Source organism: Crinia signifera, chromosome 1, assembly GCF_055691185.1.
Source record: "Crinia signifera chromosome 1, ASM5569118v1, whole genome shotgun sequence".
In the NCBI taxonomy this organism is placed as follows: domain Eukaryota; kingdom Metazoa; phylum Chordata; class Amphibia; order Anura; family Myobatrachidae; genus Crinia; species Crinia signifera.
This window is the reverse complement of record NC_139217.1, coordinates 199,341,629-199,363,665: the sequence shown is the minus strand read 5'-3', so window position 1 is coordinate 199,363,665 and position 22,037 is coordinate 199,341,629.

Genomic DNA, 22,037 nt, shown 5'->3' with positions numbered 1-22,037 from the left:
ACATCTGGCCCTTTGTGCCTAAATATTAACATATAATATTTGACCATTTATATCAGTCACAACACAGACACATTCTATGATAAGCTTTGTCGGATCAGTTTGTCATTGTGGGCAAGATGTACTAAGCCTTGAAAAGTGATAAAATGGAGAGTGATAAACAATCAACCAATCAGCTCCCACCTGTAATTTTTCAAACACAGCTTATAGCAGGCATGTCCAAACTATGGCCCTCCAGCTGTTGTGAAACTACAAGTCTCATCATGCCTTGCCACAATTTTGCTATTCGGAAATGTTAAAACTGTGGCAAGGCATGCTGGGATGTGTAGTTTCGCAACAGCTGGAGGGCCACAGTTTGGACATGCCTGGCTTATAGCATGGCAGTAAGGAGCTGATTGGCTGGTACTTCAGCACTCTCCATTTTATCACTTTTCAAGTTTAGTACAGCTGGCCCCCCCATGAGAGGAAACCAGAAAATGTGCAGGAAACCCACATAATCCCTGGTAGAGCATCCAAACTCCACACATTTTCTATCTAGAATCAAACTCAATCGTTCTTTTTGGTATCTATAGAAAAACTGGTGGTTTTGGCTTCCATAATAACCATCTAGATGTTTACCTGAATCAATTTATTAAATAGTAGAAAAAAAGATTCTTAGGTGGAAAATGACTAAGATGGGAGTTCTATTTCACATTGGATGTTGCTATGGGTAACCAATCAGAATCTAATTCTTATTTATTAAGCACCTTCTAGGCGATAATAGATAGTACCTGATTAGTTGCCCATAGCAACATACCATTTTAATTAGAACTCCCATTTTAATAAATTTCTCCCTTATGTCCGCATTTATGGCAATTTTACAGCAGATACTATTTTTGCGGTGTTGCCCACAGTATGTGTAATATTGTGTTGTAATTAAGGAAATTAAGCAACATGAGAGGTTACAATTTTACTCAGAAATACAGCGTTTCATGTTTCAATCTTCATGGTGAGGTGGCATCAAACTGCCATGTTAAAAACCATTATTAGATTTACTAAGCTAAAATACACAGAAAAGTAGTAAAATGTACGACTTACCATATACTATCTGTAGTCCTTCTGTTTCACTTATGAGGAGGGGCCCGTCGACAGTATGTTTTATGTAAATAAATACTGATCAGATCTGTGCCACGACTACAATTTAAACCATATTTAAGTGGGAAAAACAGCCAATCAGGAGAAAAAGAGAGGAACGACAGTTCCCCATGTAATTAGTTGAGGGAATTTTACTGCATACAAAGCACTTTGCACAATCTCATTACTTTAATTGCACACTTAAGTCATGGACAAGTTTACTGTTACCAATGTAATATGCATTTTCAAAAAACATACCATAAATAAAAAAAATAAACGTTCTCTTGGAATTTAACCACTTTATTCCTGGATGGTTTTCACCGCTACATAAAAAAGCCAATTTTCAGTTCTGGCAATAGGGCTAAGGTTGGGTTTAAAATGTTGGAAACAATTACTGCGGTAACCAAGTTTGATAGTAATTCTATTGCCGTCAACACCTAATTTCCATATCCTGGCTCTAAATGATTGCGTCCACCATAAGGATATTAAAGTTCATAGTCATTGGTATAAAACCATTAGCATATTACAATGGATTGTGACCATTGTGGTTATTGTTAGGATCCTGGTTAAATATTATTTCTGTAGCATTTGTGCACTATACATAGTCTTTTTTTGGACAGTCAAATAATAATTGTGTCTATGTTGAGATTGTTGACTATAAAGAGGCAGGCCATTGGTGAAGTTGCCCATTGTAAATCACCGTGTAGCTAGAATTTATTGAGTATGTGATAGGCATAAGCTGACTGGTTGTGCACCTCTCCACAAGGTTTTATACATCTCCCTTTATAGCCTTTAATGAGCTAAAAGGAGTGTGTGTGTGTAACAGCTAATGACTATCAGAAATATAATATATTAATGTTTTCACTACATCACAACATCTCTGCAACATGCTTCTCAGTGTGCAGCTTGTCTTACATTCACCACAATACTTCACAGAGGTAACCTCTATTTCCTTTTCATCTGGCTTTGGCCATGATCAGTGGCGTAGCTACATATGTGGCAGACCCAGCGGCGCCAGCAGGGTCTGTTGTGGGCACTGGTGCTGGCTGAACTGACAGGCGACCCAGGCAGCAGTCAGCACTGAGCTGGTCCCGCCCAGTACATATCTCATGAGTGGGTCCCTGCTCATTAGATATGCACAGGGCGGGACCAGCTCAGTGCTGACTGCTACCTGGGTCACCTGTCAGCTCAGCCAGCGGTGCCCGTAGTCCGTCGCCTCTTCTTGGTGGGGATTTTGGCCATGATGGTCTGGAACCGGTGAGACTCCTTTGATTTAGCAGAGACCCCTTTTGCCTATACCCCCATCTTCCTCTGTCTGCACTTTTTGCCACTGACCCCCTTCCAAAACTTGCAATGGCTGGCATTACCCATTATAAACCTATGGGTTTCATCTTGCTTGTCTTATGAGAAGGATCCAATACAGATCCCTTCCAGCATAACCGATAGAACCTTTAGAACCTTATGGGCTTCTTCCTGAGAGGGATCTGCCCTTTTCTCCCCCGGGAGAGAGCAACATTTTGCCAGAATGCACTGCCCACTGAGTCTGTGATCCAGGCAGGCTGTGGACAGTCTGGCGCACACTTTGTGGGGACTCACAAACAGACATGGCTCCAGGAAGAATAACAAAGTACAGTATTAACTGAACCAAGAATAGATAGTGGTGTGCGAGTGTGTGTAAGTGTTTTGCAGAATCGCAGAGATGCTGGGGAGCAGAGGTAGCAAAGACAGTGAGGGATCAGCAGCCCTCTGATCTGAAGATCAGTCCCTTCACCCCATTGGTCTTTGCCTGCTTTGCTGCCATGTTTACCCGAAAATTCAGGCCATGTTATGACTGACTGAGGAGAAGCCGGCAGGGAAACAGAGCGCAGTGCAGAGGGTTATGCGCTGTCATTGGCTGAACCAGGAAGAGCAGCAGTATCATCTGTGAGCACTGGCAGCCCAAATAAAAGGGAAGGGAAAAGAGAGCACTTAAGTTGCCCATAAACTTATACAATTTTGGCACTTTTCACCTGACTTTTCACCTGATTCTGACGAATCGGTCCGAGAAATTAGGGGAAAAGTGCCCAAATCGGATGTGCCTAACCTCTGATCTTGTGCGTATCAGATCGGATCTGGAGATTGCAAGCGCTGCATGCAAGATATTTTGGATCTGGCAGGATCTGGCAGCACTTGCTGGGGTAGCATATGATACATCACATGCTAAAGGACCGCAAACAATGTATCATATGTGATCCAACCGTCAGAGAGCCCGGCAGGTCCTTGGCGGGCAGTTGCTGAGGTATAGCATGCAAGGCTGCATACGCTACCTCAGATAAGTGTATGGCCACCTTTACACAGGTGATGGGGGGGACGACATAGCAGACACAGGTGGCATTGAAGAAGTGAGACAGGGCTCACCCCGAGGGAAGAGAAACAGGGCTCACACCGGGGAAGGGGGACATGGCTCACACTAAGGACAGGGCTGACACTGTGGGAATGGGGGGAATATTGCTCTCATAGGATAATGGGAGCATGAATCACACTGGGGGAAGGGGGTACATGACTCTCCCAGGGGAAAGGAATGGCGCACACCGGTGAAAAAGTAGGGGCGATGACACGGGGCCCTTAGTTATAATAAAAGGGTGAGACATGCCAAGTAGGCTTAGCCCCATGTGATCATCATACCTCCCAACATTGGCACTTTTGAAATCTGGACATTTGCGTGGCCAAAAAGAGGGTGTGGCCTAAGTCAAAGAGGGTGTGGGCTCATGGGGATACCGTGGCCACATGCTGATACTACTGTATTTGATGCATTGCTTCAAGAAATTTTGGAAACCACTGAATTAGCAAGTTACTCTTCAGCATGGAGAATATATATACCCAGCCCTAAAGCTATTTGACAATAATAGTTACAGTACAAGTTAGATATTCTCATTTAGAGGGCCAGATGCACTAAGCTACAAAAAGTGATAAAATGGAGAGTGATAAACAGCCAGCCAATCAGCTCCGTCCTGCCATGTCACATACTGTGTTTGAAAAACAGACAGGAGCTGATTAGTTGGTTGTTTATCACTCTCCATTTTATCACTTTTCAAGCTTAGTGCATCTGGCCCATAGAATTTATCTGACCAGTGATTAAAGATAGATAAAGATGTGGACTCTATTGGGGTCTACTCAGCAAAACAAAAAAATGTCCACACATTTGTGTTTCTTTGCTTTTGGTTTGAAGCAGCTGTATCATGCATCAGACTCTGCCAGACAAATCATTTATGTTACATAAGCAAAAAGTTTTGCGATGGAATTATAACTAATTCTTCTTCAGTCAAGTTAATTTGGAAACTTGCATATTTTAATTACTTGCATTTTCTCATTACTTAGCTGTCTTTGCAGTAATTACAAAGCAGAGGTAGACAGTGTGGTATAATGTAAAGGCAAACTCATCACAAATACTGCATATTGATGTCTGGGCTTTTTAATATACTCATGTAATATCTCATGATGGTTTTTGCAAGAATGTGACCCCCTCTCATATTATAACGTTTTCCATAGTGTTCATAAACCAAGGTATCAACTTAAGATCAAATGTGTATCTAATTACCAAGGCTGAACTCGATGGACACAAGTCTTTATTCAGCCTTATCTACTATGTAACTATTAAGCATTAGAGGTTAATCTTGTTACACAAAGCAAACATCTCAAAAAGCGTAATGGCAAAAAACTACACAAAGAAATACTACAGAAAACTTACACTAAAAATGTAATGACTACTAAATTAATGCACACATGAAATAAGTGAGGCAATAGTTTTTCAGTGTAGAAGTGTCACCATTAACTCATATCACTGCTTTACTAAATTGCAAAGCCCTGCGATCAGATATTACACCACCCAGCCAGAGTAAAATCCCACCCAATGCAAGCCTATGAATTGCTTAACAGAGCTTACGAAAAGTAGTTGGATCTGCAATTTGCGGCAAATCCATTCACAACTCTGTGCATAGCCTAGGACTTACTCGGCAGCTAGGATAGAAGCAGTTGGATCGTGGCTGGAGCTGACGTCACACGATTTCCCCTCAAACATTTGGGCATGTCTTCGTATTCCCTGACACCCCAAGAAAATGGCCGATTACCACCACCAAACGCCGGCTTTTTGTTAATCAACTTGTGTTTGGCCAGGTATCAAAAAGTTAGCAGGATTTTTTGCAAGAAGGCTTCACAGATGCCTACGCATGAGCAGTCTATTGATAATCACCCAGTGTCCTAATATGCAGCTGTGCAATCCAGTCTGAATAGCCCCCAAATGTTCACGTTCTTTGGTGCCTATGTCATCATAGGTTGACATAGACATGGGAGCAGGCTAGACACTGGAAATCTGTACACTGTAAGGCCTGGTAATAAAATTGTGTAATAAACATCAAAGCTGGGAGCTGGGTAATGATAAAAGTGCCTATTTGCCAGTCCAGTCAAACTTTATACAGGTCGAGTATCCCGTATCCGAATATCCGTTATCCGAATTATTCCGAAATACGGACATTCCAGAAAGTGAAAAAAAAATTTTTTTTTGCTAAAAACTCACTGGGGACATATGTAACAGCATCACTGGGGACATGATATGTAACTGGCACTATATATGTGCAAGACAATGATTGCTTGGCATTCAAATTCAGTGCTGAGATAGTACACACATTTTGTTTCACGTTTTGAAACCTTGTTTTTTGAACAATTAAAATATGTTTGTGTGTATTTTATGTGGTAATAAAATATATTTGTGTGTATATTATGTGTTTATACAGCATAAATGCAAGATACTTCAAAATACATCATTGAAATATTAAAATATTCCGAAATACGGAATAATCCGTTATCCAAAATTCTCCTGGTCCCGAGCATTTTGGATACGGGATACTCAACCTGTATTGTAGACCAGTTTAGTCACACTGGCCCTCGAGATCTATCAATGGTTCACGCTTCCCAAACCACCTAATATGTGCTGCATTCATTCCTAACCAATTCTACAGTTCCATAAGTGGCCCGGAAAACATGAATTGTTGGTATATCTCGAGGGCTGGTTGGCCAACCCTGCTGTTGGCATTAAGGGGTCCATTTCTCCAGTTAATGTAAAGATAAAGCGATTCCTGCTTTGACTGCTATAGCTTCAAAGCAGGAGGTGGTTATTATATTGTTAAATAGCCCTGCTGATGAGAGAGAACTGTACGTCACCCCTACGCAGTGTCAGGCAGACAACACCAACACTGGTATTTTTCAAAATGCTTTATTGACAATCAGCGCAAGTTGACAGTTTGCTTCCTGCTTCTATAGTGAGGAGAAGCAGTTTTTGGCAGCTACAGACAAGGAAGTCAGTATTGGAGAAGACAGCTGACAGACAGTGACCTGAGTCTTTAATAACATCTGGGATACCTACCACTCATTTAACACAGGCAGCCAAATGTAGAGTATTACCTTTAGCACCTATGCAGAAGCAATAATGCACAGGTGTTTAACTTTTCTGTGCATTGTCCAGATCCCTTATCTCGGTTTATTACATGGTTCTCTAAATTACTTAGTGGCAGATTTTTTAGTTTTGGTAAATAATGTGGATAAATTGTGTTTTCACACCCATTTTACATTACTTTTGTTTCACCAATTTTTTTTAAAGGGACTGTGAAATAGTTTTCATAAAAAACTGCTCCATGAAACCTTTCATTCAAACGTTATCAGGTGACATTTCTGCAAAACGTGAAAAAACACTTCAGTGAGCCCTGTAAAAATCACGCTATCCTGAGATAGCGTAATCACGGGGCTAACGTCAAATCCTGCCTCTGGAACAACTTTCCCTGCCGGATATCACCACTGCTCACATTCAGGGACACTCGGGGGCCGGCGGCTACTTGATGGCACCCAGCTGGTGCTGACATTACTATTAGGTTGTCATTTTGACAGACTGGGAACTAGAATTGCTCAGACATGTTGTAAGATTGTAATTCATTTATTTTTTTACTGCCATAAGTGCATTGGTTAAATGCTAATAATAGTATATCATTTCTTCACTGCAGTGGAGAATGAAACTTTATTTTATTTATTTATTAAAATAATGTATTCACTATAATGTTCAATAGAAACTGGGTGCCGGATGACGGCATGACAGTTGGGATTCTGACAGTCACTCCACCGACATTGAAATCCTGACTGACAGGGGCTATTCTTAGTTGTGGGGGTCCATGACAACCGTAGAGGGAGAACAGATCCTGTGGTGAGCACAGTGGGTCACCAAGCCCCAGTGACGTGCGGTGAGGTCAGTGGCTGGTGAGGCACTGGTTTGTAAGCAGTGGTGCAAGCAGAATTTTTTCTTACATGGTACCAAAATGGTTGTGATCAAGTGTCATGAGGGGGTGTCATCACACGCAACTGGGGGAGTGGCTATATAACAATAGAGGCATGGTCACATTATTCAACACACCGTAATGTCCATTACATATTATACAACGCTACATAATGCCCATTAAATATTGCATATTATGGGCGAGATGCACTATCCTCCGACGCCAGTTACCGCCGGCCACCCCCCCTCCGCCGGCTACCGCAACAATACTAATCGCATAAAGTGAAGTATATAACAGTAAACAAAAGAGACTTAGAGATAGAAATTAATGGGAAAAAAAAGTGTATTAAAAATAGGTGTCAAGCAGGCAGTGCACTTTAATCTGTGTCTGCACTTATCTAATAGAGGTTGACACTATCATCTTATTCATATCTTGTGGTGTGTATTTGTGTCTTTATATATAAACTGTTATGACATTATATACTGTACTTTAATTAGTAGTTGTTATGAATGTGTCAGAAGTCTCACAGAAAGACAGCCGGTGTGCATATACAGAAAGACAGGCGGTGTGCATATACAGAAAGACAGCCGGTGTGCATATACAGAAAGACAGCCGGTGTGCATATAGAGCACTTCACAGGCAACTTTGTTGCAATCGTTAGTTTATTAAATTTCACATCAGGTCAATGAATAGTTTGTATCTTATTAGAATGATAACAGTATCACCCCTGTGTGGGAACTGTTGAACATAATAGTGTTGTGGAGCCACAATTGATATATTATGGATTCATGTCGTCCTAGTTCCATACAGGTATTTTATTTATGACTTGGTTGTGGCACAATATTCTAATCTGAATATCTGAAAAATTATTTAGCCTGACAATTTTAATTAGTTACTTATATATCAGATATGTCAGCTATTATAGAAACACAATCTTCTCCTGAAATATTCCCACATTTAGTGGAGAGCTGCGGTCATAGAGGGATAACTGTTTTCATATAATAAGTGCCTGGCAGCCACGTGTTTATCAAGCAGGCAGCTGGGACTAGATGTTGTAATACACACACTATATAAGTATACGCACTGTGCAGTAAACGTCTGGTAACCGTTAAACCCCAAACACATGAGGCGATGGTGCCATGGCGCTGAGCGTCATGCTTCAGCACGATTGGTCAGCACACATAATGGTACACCCGCCATGCTCTGTGATGAGTGACCGTGCTGAGCGACTCTTTGCCTATTGTTTTTATAGGCAAAGCACAGCATGATGTAGGAAAGCCAGTGCAAGCACTGGTTTTCCTTTGGGTGATAAGGTTTGTACACACGGGGGCGATTATTGCAAATATCGCTGGAAATATGGTCGCTGAGTGACCATATTGCCCGCGATGGGAGTGTGCACCCGCGATATATCCCCGGGTGCGCACTCCCATTTTTACCCCCGCAGTGATCACTGGTCACAGGTACAGGCTCCTGCGACCAGCTGATTACCACTGCCAGGCTCCCCGGGCAGTTTCTTTTTCAACAGCGACCATCTCTGGTCGCTGATGAACAGGAGACACAGAGCAATATATTGCTGAGCAATATATTGCTAGCAATATATTGCTCAGCAATATATCTCCCCGTGTGTACACAGTTATAGCGATGCATGGGACCGTGCATCACCCAAGTGCATACACACAGAGTAATCCGTGCTCCTATTCTAAGCGATCTAGACAGATCGTTAAGAAAAGGGTCTGAAATCGCCCTGTGTGTATGCTCCATTAATCTCCTGCTACCCTCACAAGGGCTGCAGGGGAGATACGCTAGGTAAATCTATACAAAGTAACTATCACACAATCAAACTGTCAGTACACTGCACTGCTTGCACACCACCAGCCAGCAGGCACTTCGCAGAGCAGTTTTGTCTTGGCAAAAGATGCAGCTTTCTGCATCTTCTTCCACCGGCAGCGCCAACATTCCCAGCACTTCTGGGTATCGGTGTACACGCAATAGTGTAATAATAAATTTTGGGCCCATTTATGGAATTTTAGTGTCTCTTAACACATAATGCCCCCATAGTGTGGCATAGAGGGATAATACCCCCTGCAGTCTGGCAGACACATAATGCCCCCTGCAGCGTGGCAGACACATAATGCCCCCTGCAGCGTGGCAGACACATAATGCCCCCTGCAGCGCGGCAGACACATAATACCCCCTGCAGCGCGGCAGACACATAACGCCCCCTGCAGCGTGGCAGACACATAACACCCCCTGCAGCGCGGCAGACACATAATACCCCCTGCAGCATGGCAGAGACATAACACCCCCTGCAGTGTGGCAGACACATAACACCCCCTGCAGCGTGGCAGACACATAATGCCCCCTGCAGCGCGGCAGACACATAATACCCCCTGCAGCGTGGCAGACACATAATACCCCCTGCAGCGCGGCAGACACATAATACCCCCTGCAGCGTGGCAGACACATAATGCCCCCTGCAGCGTGGCAGACACATAATACCCCCTGCAGCGTGGCAGACACATAATGCCCCCTGCAGCGTGGCAGACACATAATGCCCCCTGCAGCGTGGCAGACACATAATACCCCCTGCAGCGTGGCAGACACATAATGCCCCCTGCAGCGTGGCAGACACATAATACCCCCTGCAGCGCGGCAGACACATAATGCCATGGGGGTTAAAAGCTTGTTGCCATGGGGGTACACCATACATGCTCGATACCATGGGGTTACATGCTCGTTGCCATGGGGTTACATGCTTGTTGCCATGGGGTGTTATGGCTGGCTAAGGAAAAAGTCTGACAAGGGGCATGAGTGTTCACTCACCTTGTCCTACTCAGGCCTGCAGCTCCTCCAACATGGCGCTGACACACAGGTTGATAGAAGTTCTTCATAAGTAGTCCAGAATGTGGCCTTTTCATCATGTCCTGCAGGGTGCCATGCAGCCGGACAGGCGGGTGGAGGGCTTCAGGACAATGCTGCTCCTGCCCTCAGACTCCTCTCCTCCTCCACATGTCACGAGCTCCGCAAATGCTGGAACAGCCTCTGCAGGCAGTAAAAGTGCTCCAGCCGGGACTCCATGATGAGCGCGTCCAGGAAGGAGAGGACGCTCATCAGCAGCTGCCGCAGCTTCCTGGCACCCAGGAGCCTGGCGATCATCAGCAAGACGCCAGATCTAAGGCTCCCAGGCCCCGATTCTCCACACCCGAAGGTACTGGTCCGCTCCCCTACTGGCTGGGACTTAGCCGCCGGCTACTAGGGGTTGTGAGTGTGCAGTGCAGCGCGGGCGCTGATGGCGTGGGGGGCGGCCTTTCTGATGGCTTTAGTGACAGGGTCATGCTTGATTGGCTGAAAGCATGCCCCTGTCACTGCGTCACTTGTAGTGGTGCCGCTTTCACTAGTTTTTTTAATGCGCTATTCTCTGCATGTCCCCGCCTCCTACCCGACCCCTGCTTCCAGCTTATTGTAAGGGGCAGCAGGAGGCATCGCTTTCGGTGCCTCCGAAATCAATTTAAACAATGAGAATGAATAGATTAATATAAAGAAGATACTTAAGACACAGAATATGTGTCATAAGTATCTTCTTTGTATTATTTTAATCATTAATGACAGGGGAGGCACTGCCTCCCCTGCCTCCCCAGACTGCACGTCCCTGCCAAGCCCGCAAATTGCTTCTTTGTGCTCTACCCCCTATCAGATTACTGGCGGTCATGATTCTGATGTCGGTATACCACACCCGAGAAACTAAAGGCTGGAGACACCCACAAAAGCCATTGCAAACTGCATATAGATACATGTGTAGCATCGATGCAAAAAAAAAGGAACATTGACTTCCTGAGTTAGTTTATTGTTTCGCAGAATGGCCATGGCATAATGACACCATGGGTGACATTCTATGGGGTGAGATAAATGCGCATTTTTTTATCGCACCACTTCGCCCTTTTTCAAATCGCAAGATTGGCCCGTTTTTCGCATATTTAATGAGATGCGAAAAACGGGCCAAATAGTGCGAATAGGTGCGAGGTGGTGCGATGTCTTTAGTCCTGAAAATGTGCGATTTTCATGTCTGAAAATCGCACGTTTGCAGGAAAGCGCAAAAAAAAAAAAAAAAAAACGAGCGCGGGGTCCCCCGCCCGAGCATATCCAGCCCCGGGCTCATTGAGCCGGTGCTGGTGACATAAAATCAGGGTCCCCGACAAATAGGGGTCCCCTTGATTTAATGAAACCAGCACCAGGCTCAAGGTCCGGCGCTGGTTCCCAAAATACGGGGGACAAAATGACTAGGGGTCCCCCGTATTTTAAGAACCAGCACCGGACCCAACCAGCCAGCAGGGTAATGCCACAGCCGGGGGACACTTATTATATAAGGTCCCGCGGCCAAAGCATTATCCCCGTGGCTGGTCAGCATGGGCAGGGGTCCTGGGGAAGTGGGGACCCCCCCAATGAAGGGGTCCCCCCCCTCCAGGACTTACCAGCCCATGCTGAAAGTCCGGGGTTGTCCCCGGGCATCGGGCTGATGGATAGTGTAAAAAAAAGAAGATAAACTATTGTTTTCTACTGGCGAACTATGAGTCCCAGCAAGCCTACCCCGCATGCTGGGACTTGGAGAACCACAAGTCCCAGCATGCGGGGCATTAAAGGGCCCGCTGGCACTTGTAGTTCTACAGTACAAAAAATAGTTAAATAAAACACACTGACACTTAGAAAAATAAAAGTTTAATACACACATAACACACACACTGATACTTACCTACCTTGAGCCCGTAGGTCGGTCCCTGGATCCTGGGTCCGGACTCCGGGGCTCCAGGGCTGACTTTCTCGGCTCCTGATTGGCCGCTAGCCGCCCAATGGAATCATTCTGAGAAGAGGCGCGGAAGATGAACATCTCTGCGCCTCTTCAGTCCGAGAGCGGGTACCACAGCAGCCGGGAGCAGCGCGTCTGCCGGAGAGGATGCCGATGTCGTCGCCGGGGACCAGGTGAGTAGGATTTCCTTCCTCAGGTACCCCTGTGGACTTCATCGGATCCTGGACCCCGGACCAGCCCCAGAACCAGGACCAAGGCCCCGGAACCGGACTCTTCAGCCCTGGAGCCCCGGAACCCCAGGACCATCCCCGGAACCAGGACCAAGGCCCCGGAACCGGACTCCTCAGCCCTGGAGCCCCGGAGCCCGGACCCAGGATCCAGGGACCGACCTACGGGCTCAAGGTAGGTAAGTATCAGTGTGTGTGTTATGTGTGTATTAAACTTTTATTTTTCTGGGTGTCAGTGTGTTTTATTTAACTATTTTTTGTACTGTAGAACTACAAGTGCCAGCGGGCCCTTTAATGCCCCGCACGCTGGGACTTGTGGTTCTCCAAGTCCCAGCATGCGGGGTAGGCTTGCTGGGACTCATAGTTCGCCAGTAGAAAACAATAGTTTATCTTCTTTTTTTTACACTATCCATCAGCCCGATGCCCACCGCCCAGGGGCATCGGGGACAGCCCCGGACTTTCAGCATGGGCTGGTAAGTCCTGGAGGGGGGGGACCCCTTCATTGGGGGGGTCCCCACTTCCCCAGGACCCCTGCCCATGCTGACCAGCCACGGGGATAATGCTTTGGCCGCGGGACCTTATATAATAAGTGTCCCCCGGCTGTGGCATTACCCTGCTGGCTGGTTGGGTCCGGTGCTGGTTCTTAAAATACGGGGGACACCTAGTCATTTTGTCCCCCGTATTTTGGGAACCAGCGCCGGACCTTGAGCCTGGTGCTGGTTTCATTAAATCAAGGGGACCCCTATTTGTCGGGGACCCTGATTTTGTGTCACCAGCACCGGCTCAATGAGCCCGGGGCTGGTTATGCTCTGGCGGGGGACCCCGCGCTCGTTTTTTTTTTATTTTAACTGTTTATTTTTTTTTTACACCAGAACCCTGCACAGAACATTGCGATCTGTGCAGGGTTCTGGCTAATTCGCCCATCAGAACTTGGTCTGTTTTGTGGCCGAATTATAGACACACTTTATACAAATCGCATACCATTAAATATGCGATTTGTATACTTTTCCATGTGAAAACATCTGGATGCGATGTGCTGCGAAAAGCAGCCATCACATTTCCAGTGTGTCCAACTTGTTGGCAAAAATCGCACTTTTTTCACATTTTCGGACCTCATTAAATATGCGAAAATGTAAAAAAATGCGATTTCGGCCGTTTTTGCGAGAAAATTCGCAAAAGTCTATAAATCTCACACCGTAGAATGTCACCCCATGTTTCTCTATATACATAATAGCAGCTAAAGGCATAAATAAGATAATTTTATTGAACACCACAAAACACATAACATTACCTCATGTGACCAGAGCAACACATATTTTTCAAATTAACATAGATTCCTCTTTCCTTTCCCCTGCACCGCATTGATTCCGTTCCTCACTCACATCCTGTCTGTGTCTTTGCCAGATTAAGACCTCATGGGGCACTAGACAAGATTCTGGTTTGATAATAAATATTTTCGCCCTTTTATAAATCAACCTTTAATATAAAGTCGGGTACTCAGTGATGTATGCACCCAGTGATATTGGCGTTGTTGGCGGCAGGGAGCGGCAGAGAGGGGTGCGGCAGGGTGAGCAATGCTCTCCCTCATCAGCACAGTCAGGATGATGGCAGACATCATTAACTACTTGCAGGAGTTTATGCATGCCAATATTCAGCATACACACTAAGCAATATTTTAAACATTATCACTTAGACGAGGGTAAATTAGCATTATTCGGCCTAATTCAGACCTGATCGCAGAACAAATTTGTCTCAAAATGGGCGAAACCATGTTTCACTGAGGTGGGGCAAATGTAACATGTATAGAGCGAGTTCATTTATTCCTGTGCAGGATAAATGCTGGCTGCTTTATTTTTACACTGCAACTTAGATTTCAGTTTGAACACAAACCTTACCCAAATCTAACACTCTCTGCACATGTTAGAACCGGTCAACATAAGTTTTTCATGCTTTTTTTTAAACCGACTTTTTCTTACCAAGTGGGCATAGAGTTAGATTATAATAGTATGCCCGAAGCACGACACTGCCAGTCAGGGATTCTAGTGAAGAGGCTAAAGCCTCATAGGCACTAAGCAATATATTAAACAATGGGCCTAATTCAGAATTCATTGCAAATTTGTTCTCAAAATGGGCAATCCATGTGCACTGCAGGTGGGGCAGTTCTAACATGTGCAGAGAGTGTTAGATTTGGGTAAGGTTTGTGTTCAAACCGAAATCTTAATTGCAGTGTAAAAATAAAGCAGGTGTAATTGGGTTTCCCTAATTCCTGCCTCCCATCAGTACAGGTATCATTGTTTACTTTACACTCCCCCCCTTCCAACAGAGCACAGGTATGACTGGTTTCCTTTTTATCTCGCCTCCAACACCCGTATAGTACAAGCAGGTATAATATTCATTCTGCCCTCAACGCCACCAGCCACTCCCTTTTACTATACAGTATAGTGAAATCAGCTGCATCTCAGTCATTGTGGCCGGTGGGCCCCCATCATAGGTGCTAGAGAGTGCCTGGCATCTGCTCCAGCAGGTCATCGGCACTGTCGGGTCCCAGTTATCCGTTACAGCGGGTCCACATAGGGATGGCCATTTAAAATCATCGATGGTTAAAACCATCGATGGGGAGAATCAAATAGTTTCCTTCCATCGTTGGCACAGCAAAACCAATGTTTTGTTTTTTCAAGGTGCCGAGACATGGAGCATACTGTAACTCTGCCCCCGACAAACCTGAAGCCCTGCCCAATTGATGATAGGTAAAATTATCGATGGTTAAGTAGTTTAATAGTACCGATGGCTGGTTGCCGTATTGTAATCAATGGCAACCATCAATGGGGACTGCACCAATGGCCATCCCTAGGTCCTCATCATCGGCACCGTGGGTCCCTGTGTGCCTGTGCTAGGTCCCCGGCAACAGCAAAAAGAGGGGAGGGTCTGTACGGCCTCCTGCTGTCTTACAGCCTACCGCCAGCCACAGCACAGAAAAGTATTTTGGACTAATGCTCCTTTGGGTCCATTCTCCTTGTTTTTTAATTTAATTAATTATTTTTTTTTGAAAGAATGCCAGAAACAACAGTAGGGTGGGGGCATGTGCCCATTTACCCCCCTTTCCCTAAATTCGCCACTGACTATAACTATTATAATTGTTTGTGGTGCATGAAGCAGATTGCTACAGTATACTTATTTTTAGGATGGTGTTTATTTTTATTTGCAAATGATCATAAACATACAGGTATAGGTTAGTAAATGGTAATTGTAGCCCCTAAAACAATAAACACCAAACACTAAACAATATAAAACATACAGTAGACAACATATTTGCGAATGAACTCTAAAGCAAATTATCTTTCACAATACAGTGGACCTTTATTAATGCCCTCCATATACAGTTCAGATATCATTCCATATTTAAAGTGTAACAAGATCACAGATAGAAATGGATTACTGAAACTGGGTATAAGGGTTTTCTGGTTGGTTTATTTGTGAATTATCCATTGGATTTTGGTACACATCTACATCTTTTTGGTTGTAATTATTTTTATCAATAAAAAAGTATTCTGGCGCTGGCACAGGTAAGTGGCCATCTCCTCTAATCATGCCTTGGAACTCTTGATGGTCAGGGACATAAGAATTACAGAAGATCCAGTTTTCTGTTGCCGGTCCTGGACTCTCTGTAACAGCTACTTCCGAAGGAGCGGTAGGATCAGCACATGAAGGGGTCTTCTTAAGGCCATTAGGAGGTGGATTTGTTGGTTTTATTATACCAGCTCCTGGAACATCACCATGAAGTATAACACCTGGGAATTCACTTGCCACTAATACAGACTCATTTGCCTGAATTGTGATGTTTATCCCTTGTTGACCTACAGGATTCACGGCTGGTTGTCCCAATAATATTCCACTATCAGGGCCACTAATGCTCACTCCAGACTGATGTACAGTGAAAACATTTCCTTGTAGTCCAGGATCTACAGGGACCATGAGGACGCCTGACAAAATCTGAGGAAAGAACAATTCTGTTAATGTTACATAATGAAAAGAACTTAGGGTCTTATTCTAGTTCACTCTTTCTGACAAATTTCTTCTTAGATGGACAAAACCATGTGCACTGCAGGTGGGGTAGATGTTACTTGTGCAGATATAATTAGATTTAGATGGGGTTTTACTACAAAGTGAGATCTATATTGCAGTGTAAAAATAAAGCAGCCAGTATTTACCCTGCACAGAAACAAAATAACTCACCCATATCTAATTCTCTCTGCACATTTTACATCTGCCCCACCTGCAGTGCACATGGTTTTGTCCATCTAAGAAGGATTTTGTCAGAAAGAGTGAACTAGAATAAGGCCCATAGTGCCACAAGACATATTCCTCCAAGCCTGGAAATTACTTATGGAACGGAAACTTCCTAAGGAGTTTATTTAATAGATAGCATTTTTTGCTGGAGAAAGTCTTTCATTTATCTGTTTAGAAACTACAGAAAACTTTATTTCCTCTAATAGCAGTGCTGCAGCCCCCATAGGATTCAGGAGGAGCTCTTCACGGTTTTGGATTATGGGATCGACCGGCTTTAGGTCGACAATACCTTGGTTTACCACTAGCGGTGGACGGCGTCTAGTTAGACGTCTATACTTGGATGACCGCGTTTACATAGACAGTGACTCTAGACCGACGGGAACGTTGTTGACAGTAGCAAGGTCAGAGAGGTGCAGTAGACACTGTATATGCACAGTGTCCCTCCGCATGGCTCGCCATACTTCAGGAACTATTATAATCTTACTCTATAGGGATTATTCTGGTTCACTCAGAAAGGCACAATCACTCTCTAATGGACAAAACCATATGCACTGCAGGTGGGGCTGATGTAACATGTGCAGAGAGAGTGAGATTTGGGTGTTTTATTGTTTCTGTGCAGAGTAAATACTGGCTACTTTATTTTTGCACTGCAATATAGTTTGAAGTACAAACCCCACCCAAATCTAACTCTCTCTGCACATGTTACATCAGCCCCACCTGCAATGCACATGATTTTGTCCATTAGAGAGTGATTGTGCCTTAGCGAGTGAACCAGAATAAACCCCTATGTCCACCTGGATGGTAGATTAGAAACCCAGTGGACCGGCACCAAAAAAAACTGAAATACCTTGCTACTGTCAACCACGTGCACAGGGCAAAACAAGTAGGGGATCCCCGGAATTTGTAAAACCAACATGAATAGGGGTCCTCTGTTTTTTGAGAACCAGTACCAGGCCCAACCGGCCAGCAGGGTAATGCCACAGCCGGGGGACACTTATTATATAAGGTCCCATAGCCGAAGCATTTACCCCCTGACCACTCAGGCTGGGCAGGGACCCAATAAATGCCAATAAATGCACCCCCCCCCCCACCCCTACAGGATTAACCCTGCCTGGACTGTGACATTTTGCACTTCTCACAAAGTGTGCTATTGGCCACCTAGAGGCCAATCAGGAGTTTCAGAAACTCAGCTCCTGATTGGCCGCTAGGTGACTAATAGCGCAGTGGTACTACTGGTTCTCAAAATACAGGGGTCCCTTATTCATTTTGTCCCCCTTATTTTTGGTACCAGGACCAGACCTTGAGCCTGGTGCTGGTTTAAAAAATTCAGGGGGTCCCCTACTGTTTTGCCCCATGAATTTACAACCAGCCCCAGCTCTTTGAGCCTGGGGCCGGTGACAGCCATGTGAGGGTACCCCACATTATTATTTTACACTGAAGCATGTACTGATCTGACTAATCCATGCAGGCTAAAGCCAAATATGCCTGGATCATTAGTTGTAATTTCCTGGTGTATTTTCAGGGAAATTACCGGCCATATATTACATACGGCTGGTTAGTAAATTACGAATCACCATTTGAATGAATGGTGAATTCTAGTCAAACTCTTACGATGGTGTATGCATTCGTATTCCTGAATACGCCTGTCAAAAGAATACGAATCGCCATATTTCGGCCATAATAAATGCCCAAAATACATGTAGGCAGACGTATTTCCATGTGACTGCGTACGAAAACGCCTATTTCAGATGGTTTCACAGTAGTAAATTTCCCCCAATGTGGTATATTTACTAAAATGGGAGGTCTATTGAAGATAGGATATTGCTATGGGCAACCAATCAGATTCTATCTATTATCTTAATCTAGAAGGTTATAAATAAATAAGAAGTAGATTCTGATTGGTTGCTATGGGCTACATCCCATCTTCACTAGAACTATCATCTTAGTGAATAAACCCCAATGAGAGGGAATGGAGGGATCTGAAATGCTCTTTCTTCACACTCTTTTTGCCATTTACATTGCTTTTAAGAGTTTTTGAAATTGAAGGAGAACACTGTTACACAACCTTACAATAATGAAATAATAGTTTTAAGAAATACATGGGGTTGACATAGGAGATATCTGCGATATCTCTTGTGTTAAATACCTGCCTAATTTAAAAATAAGATGTTAAGAGGGCTGTTTCTGCATGCATTTTAGGAAAAAAAGAATAATTAACAGGACCATCTTATATCATTGCTTTACATCCTATTAGAAGAATAAGTCTAATTGTACTGTATAGTAACAATGATTATAGTGTGTATATATAGATGACACTTACACCCTCCTCGGAGTCAGAACCTGATAACAAACCCTAGAGACATAATTAAAAACAAAAAATGTTGATTACATTATATTTTTATGATTTAAATCATTTACAGTAATTTGCAGTTGGTGTATTGTTTGTAGCAATACTGAAATATTCTGTGTAATGCTGGGTACACACAGTCTTGACTGATGTATGTAAATTGGGCATGTTTTGTCATGTTCTAGATCTCTGGTTGTTTGGTTGTTTTATAGATTCTACCTGCTGCAGTCAGGATTCGAAAACAATCCCTTTAACTCAGAAGCGCACGCAAGGGTGGTTCCAAGTGCCTGGAACCCGCCCTGACAGGCCAAGTATTTTTTTCAGAGACGGAGATCGTCTGTAGTGACTGCTGCCAGGCAGCTCTCTGCGTAGCATGGGAGATGGCCGCGGAGGAGGTGCCTGCAGGGCAGCGGTATGCAGCAAGGTGGTCAAGGAGATCTGCAGCAGGATTCCAAACCTAGCAGCGACAGCAGCGCTGCTACACAGCTGAGTCTGACCGCGCTCAAAGCCCTCCTTCTGGCCTTGTGCCAGGCCACACTGCCCCGCCCCCCGTCTGCCAGCTAAATAAAGAAAAAAGTGTGTGTGTGTGTCCCCAGAACCGTTCACAGGCCAAGGGTAAACTGTACCTGCTCCCGTCACCCCCTCCCCTCCCAGAGATGGCCAGCGGGCGAGGCATATATGCAGGCTGTGGGAGCGCATCAGTGTTATAGAGCGCAGGTTGCAAAAAACCCCATGCCTTTTGACTTGCGACCTAGACCATGTCGACCTAATGCTTGTGTCAATCTAATGACCTGTCGACCTAAAGCCATGATGACCTAGAACCATGTTGACCTTGACCCATGTCGACCTATCTCCATGTCGAGCTAATGGTGTTGACCCAATGCTTGTCGACCATCATGCTGTAGACCAAATGACCGTATCCCTTACAAGGATGGTGTAATGTTTAGCATTGGTGCATCACAGCGCTGAGGTCATAGGTCCGTTTCCCACCATGGCCCTAACTGTGTGGGGTTTGTATATTCTTCCTGTACTTGTATGGGTTTCCTCTGGGTTCCTCCCACAATCCAAAACTGTACTGGTACAGCTCCCACAAAATTAACCCTAGAATGTCTGTGTGTGTGTACATGTTGTAGGGAATATAGATTGTAAGCTCCTCTGGGGCAGGGACTGATGTGATTGTTCAAATATTCTCTGTAAAGCGCTGCGGAATATGTGTGCGCTATATAAATTACTGATAATAAATAAATAATACAGTGATAATGTTTTCTTACCTGCTGTCCTACTTGTGTAAATACTACAGGAAGCATCTGGAGTCATATGAAACAAAATATCAGTATAAAATGCCTAAAATAACATTTTATAATGTTCATATTATATATTAACAGTTAAACCAAAATTGACTCATTTTGATCCCGTCTCATACTATGTTAAAGTTTTGTATTACAAACTTGTCAGATCACCTTCTTCCTAGGAGTCGCTTGCCCTATATACTGTAAGCCTTTTGGGTGGAGAAACATATACCATTGTGTAGAAGCTGTGGAAAACAGTAATCAGCATCTTCTGTGACTAATGTAGGATGCTGAAGTGCATCTCCTACCGTGTGTGTGTGTGTGTGTGTGTGTGTGTGTGTGTGTGTGAATGAAGAAATAAATGTTTCATAACACACTGATGTGAAAGCACTTTCATATCTAACACCAGACCACTAATGCCTGTTGGTATCTTGCAACAACACTTACATGCCTCTGCTTTAAGGGGTTATTCTGGTTCACTCCTGGCAAATACCTTCTTAGATGGACAAAACCATGTGCACCGCAGGGGGCAGATGTAACATGTGCAGAGAGAATTAGATTTGGGTGAGTCATTTTGTTTCAGTGCAGGAATTTGCCAGAAGGAGTGAACCAGGATAACCTCCTTAGTCACTGGCTATTATGCTGTTTTATTTTTTTTATTACTGCATTGTTATGTAACGTCCCTGTAGCATACAGGCATGGTAGGAGACAATAGATGCTGGAAAGGCAAGGGTTACAGATACTGAAAAATATAAAAGCCATTTGATCCTTATCAGTAAATGGGGAATTTTATGGTCCAAACCACATTCAATAATTGTGGATAAATTACATTGTTTCTTCTTTGATTGTTGACATATATCAAGAAAGTGGTTCTAGTGCACAGGTACTCTTCCCCAAAGTCCCTCCCCCCATGATAGAAATCCCATGAGAGTTGACAAGTTTCCTGAACTCATCCACTTCTCCAGTGAAGGGGCGGGGCATGGCCATGACGACAAAGTTTGCTGTCATTCATGTCTTTATTTTCCTTCTGCATAGCATTTTGTACTGGAAATATGATCCCCAACTTCACATCCTTTGCACCTTCGAGCTGGACCTCCTGTGTGGCTTTACTTGGAGGGAAGGATTAAAAAGTACATAATTATGCCTTACTTGTGTGTTGGGAACACCGAAAGACATCGGAAGTAAGTTTCCATATATAGGATATGTAGTGGAAATCTGAAAATGCAACAAAAAATAAGTAAAGCAGGAGGGCAGTAGACAAATTGTCAGGATTTTATATCTGGCAACTTGCATTTACATAGTATTAATACTTTTTTAATAAAAACAGATTTTCTGAACCTAATTGTAAACCTAATTGTCAAATGTTGGCCACTGTGTCATTGTAATCTATATAAATCCTCACCCTCTTTAAGACTATTACGGGAATTAAATTAGGTGCCCCTATAAGGTATATTTATTAAAGTCATATTTATATATGCTGCCTGACACCTACAAAAAAGTAAGCATTCCTAAGATTTGTGAAGGTGATCCACAGCAGTTATTGGTTCTTCCATTTTTGATTGTAAAAGTAGTCAACTCCTATGAGGCCACTAAACTGTGGAATTTACCAAGCTCCAGAGTAGGCATTCCCAACATTGGTCCTCTAGGCACACTGGCAGTGCAGGTTTTAGTGGCTTTCAG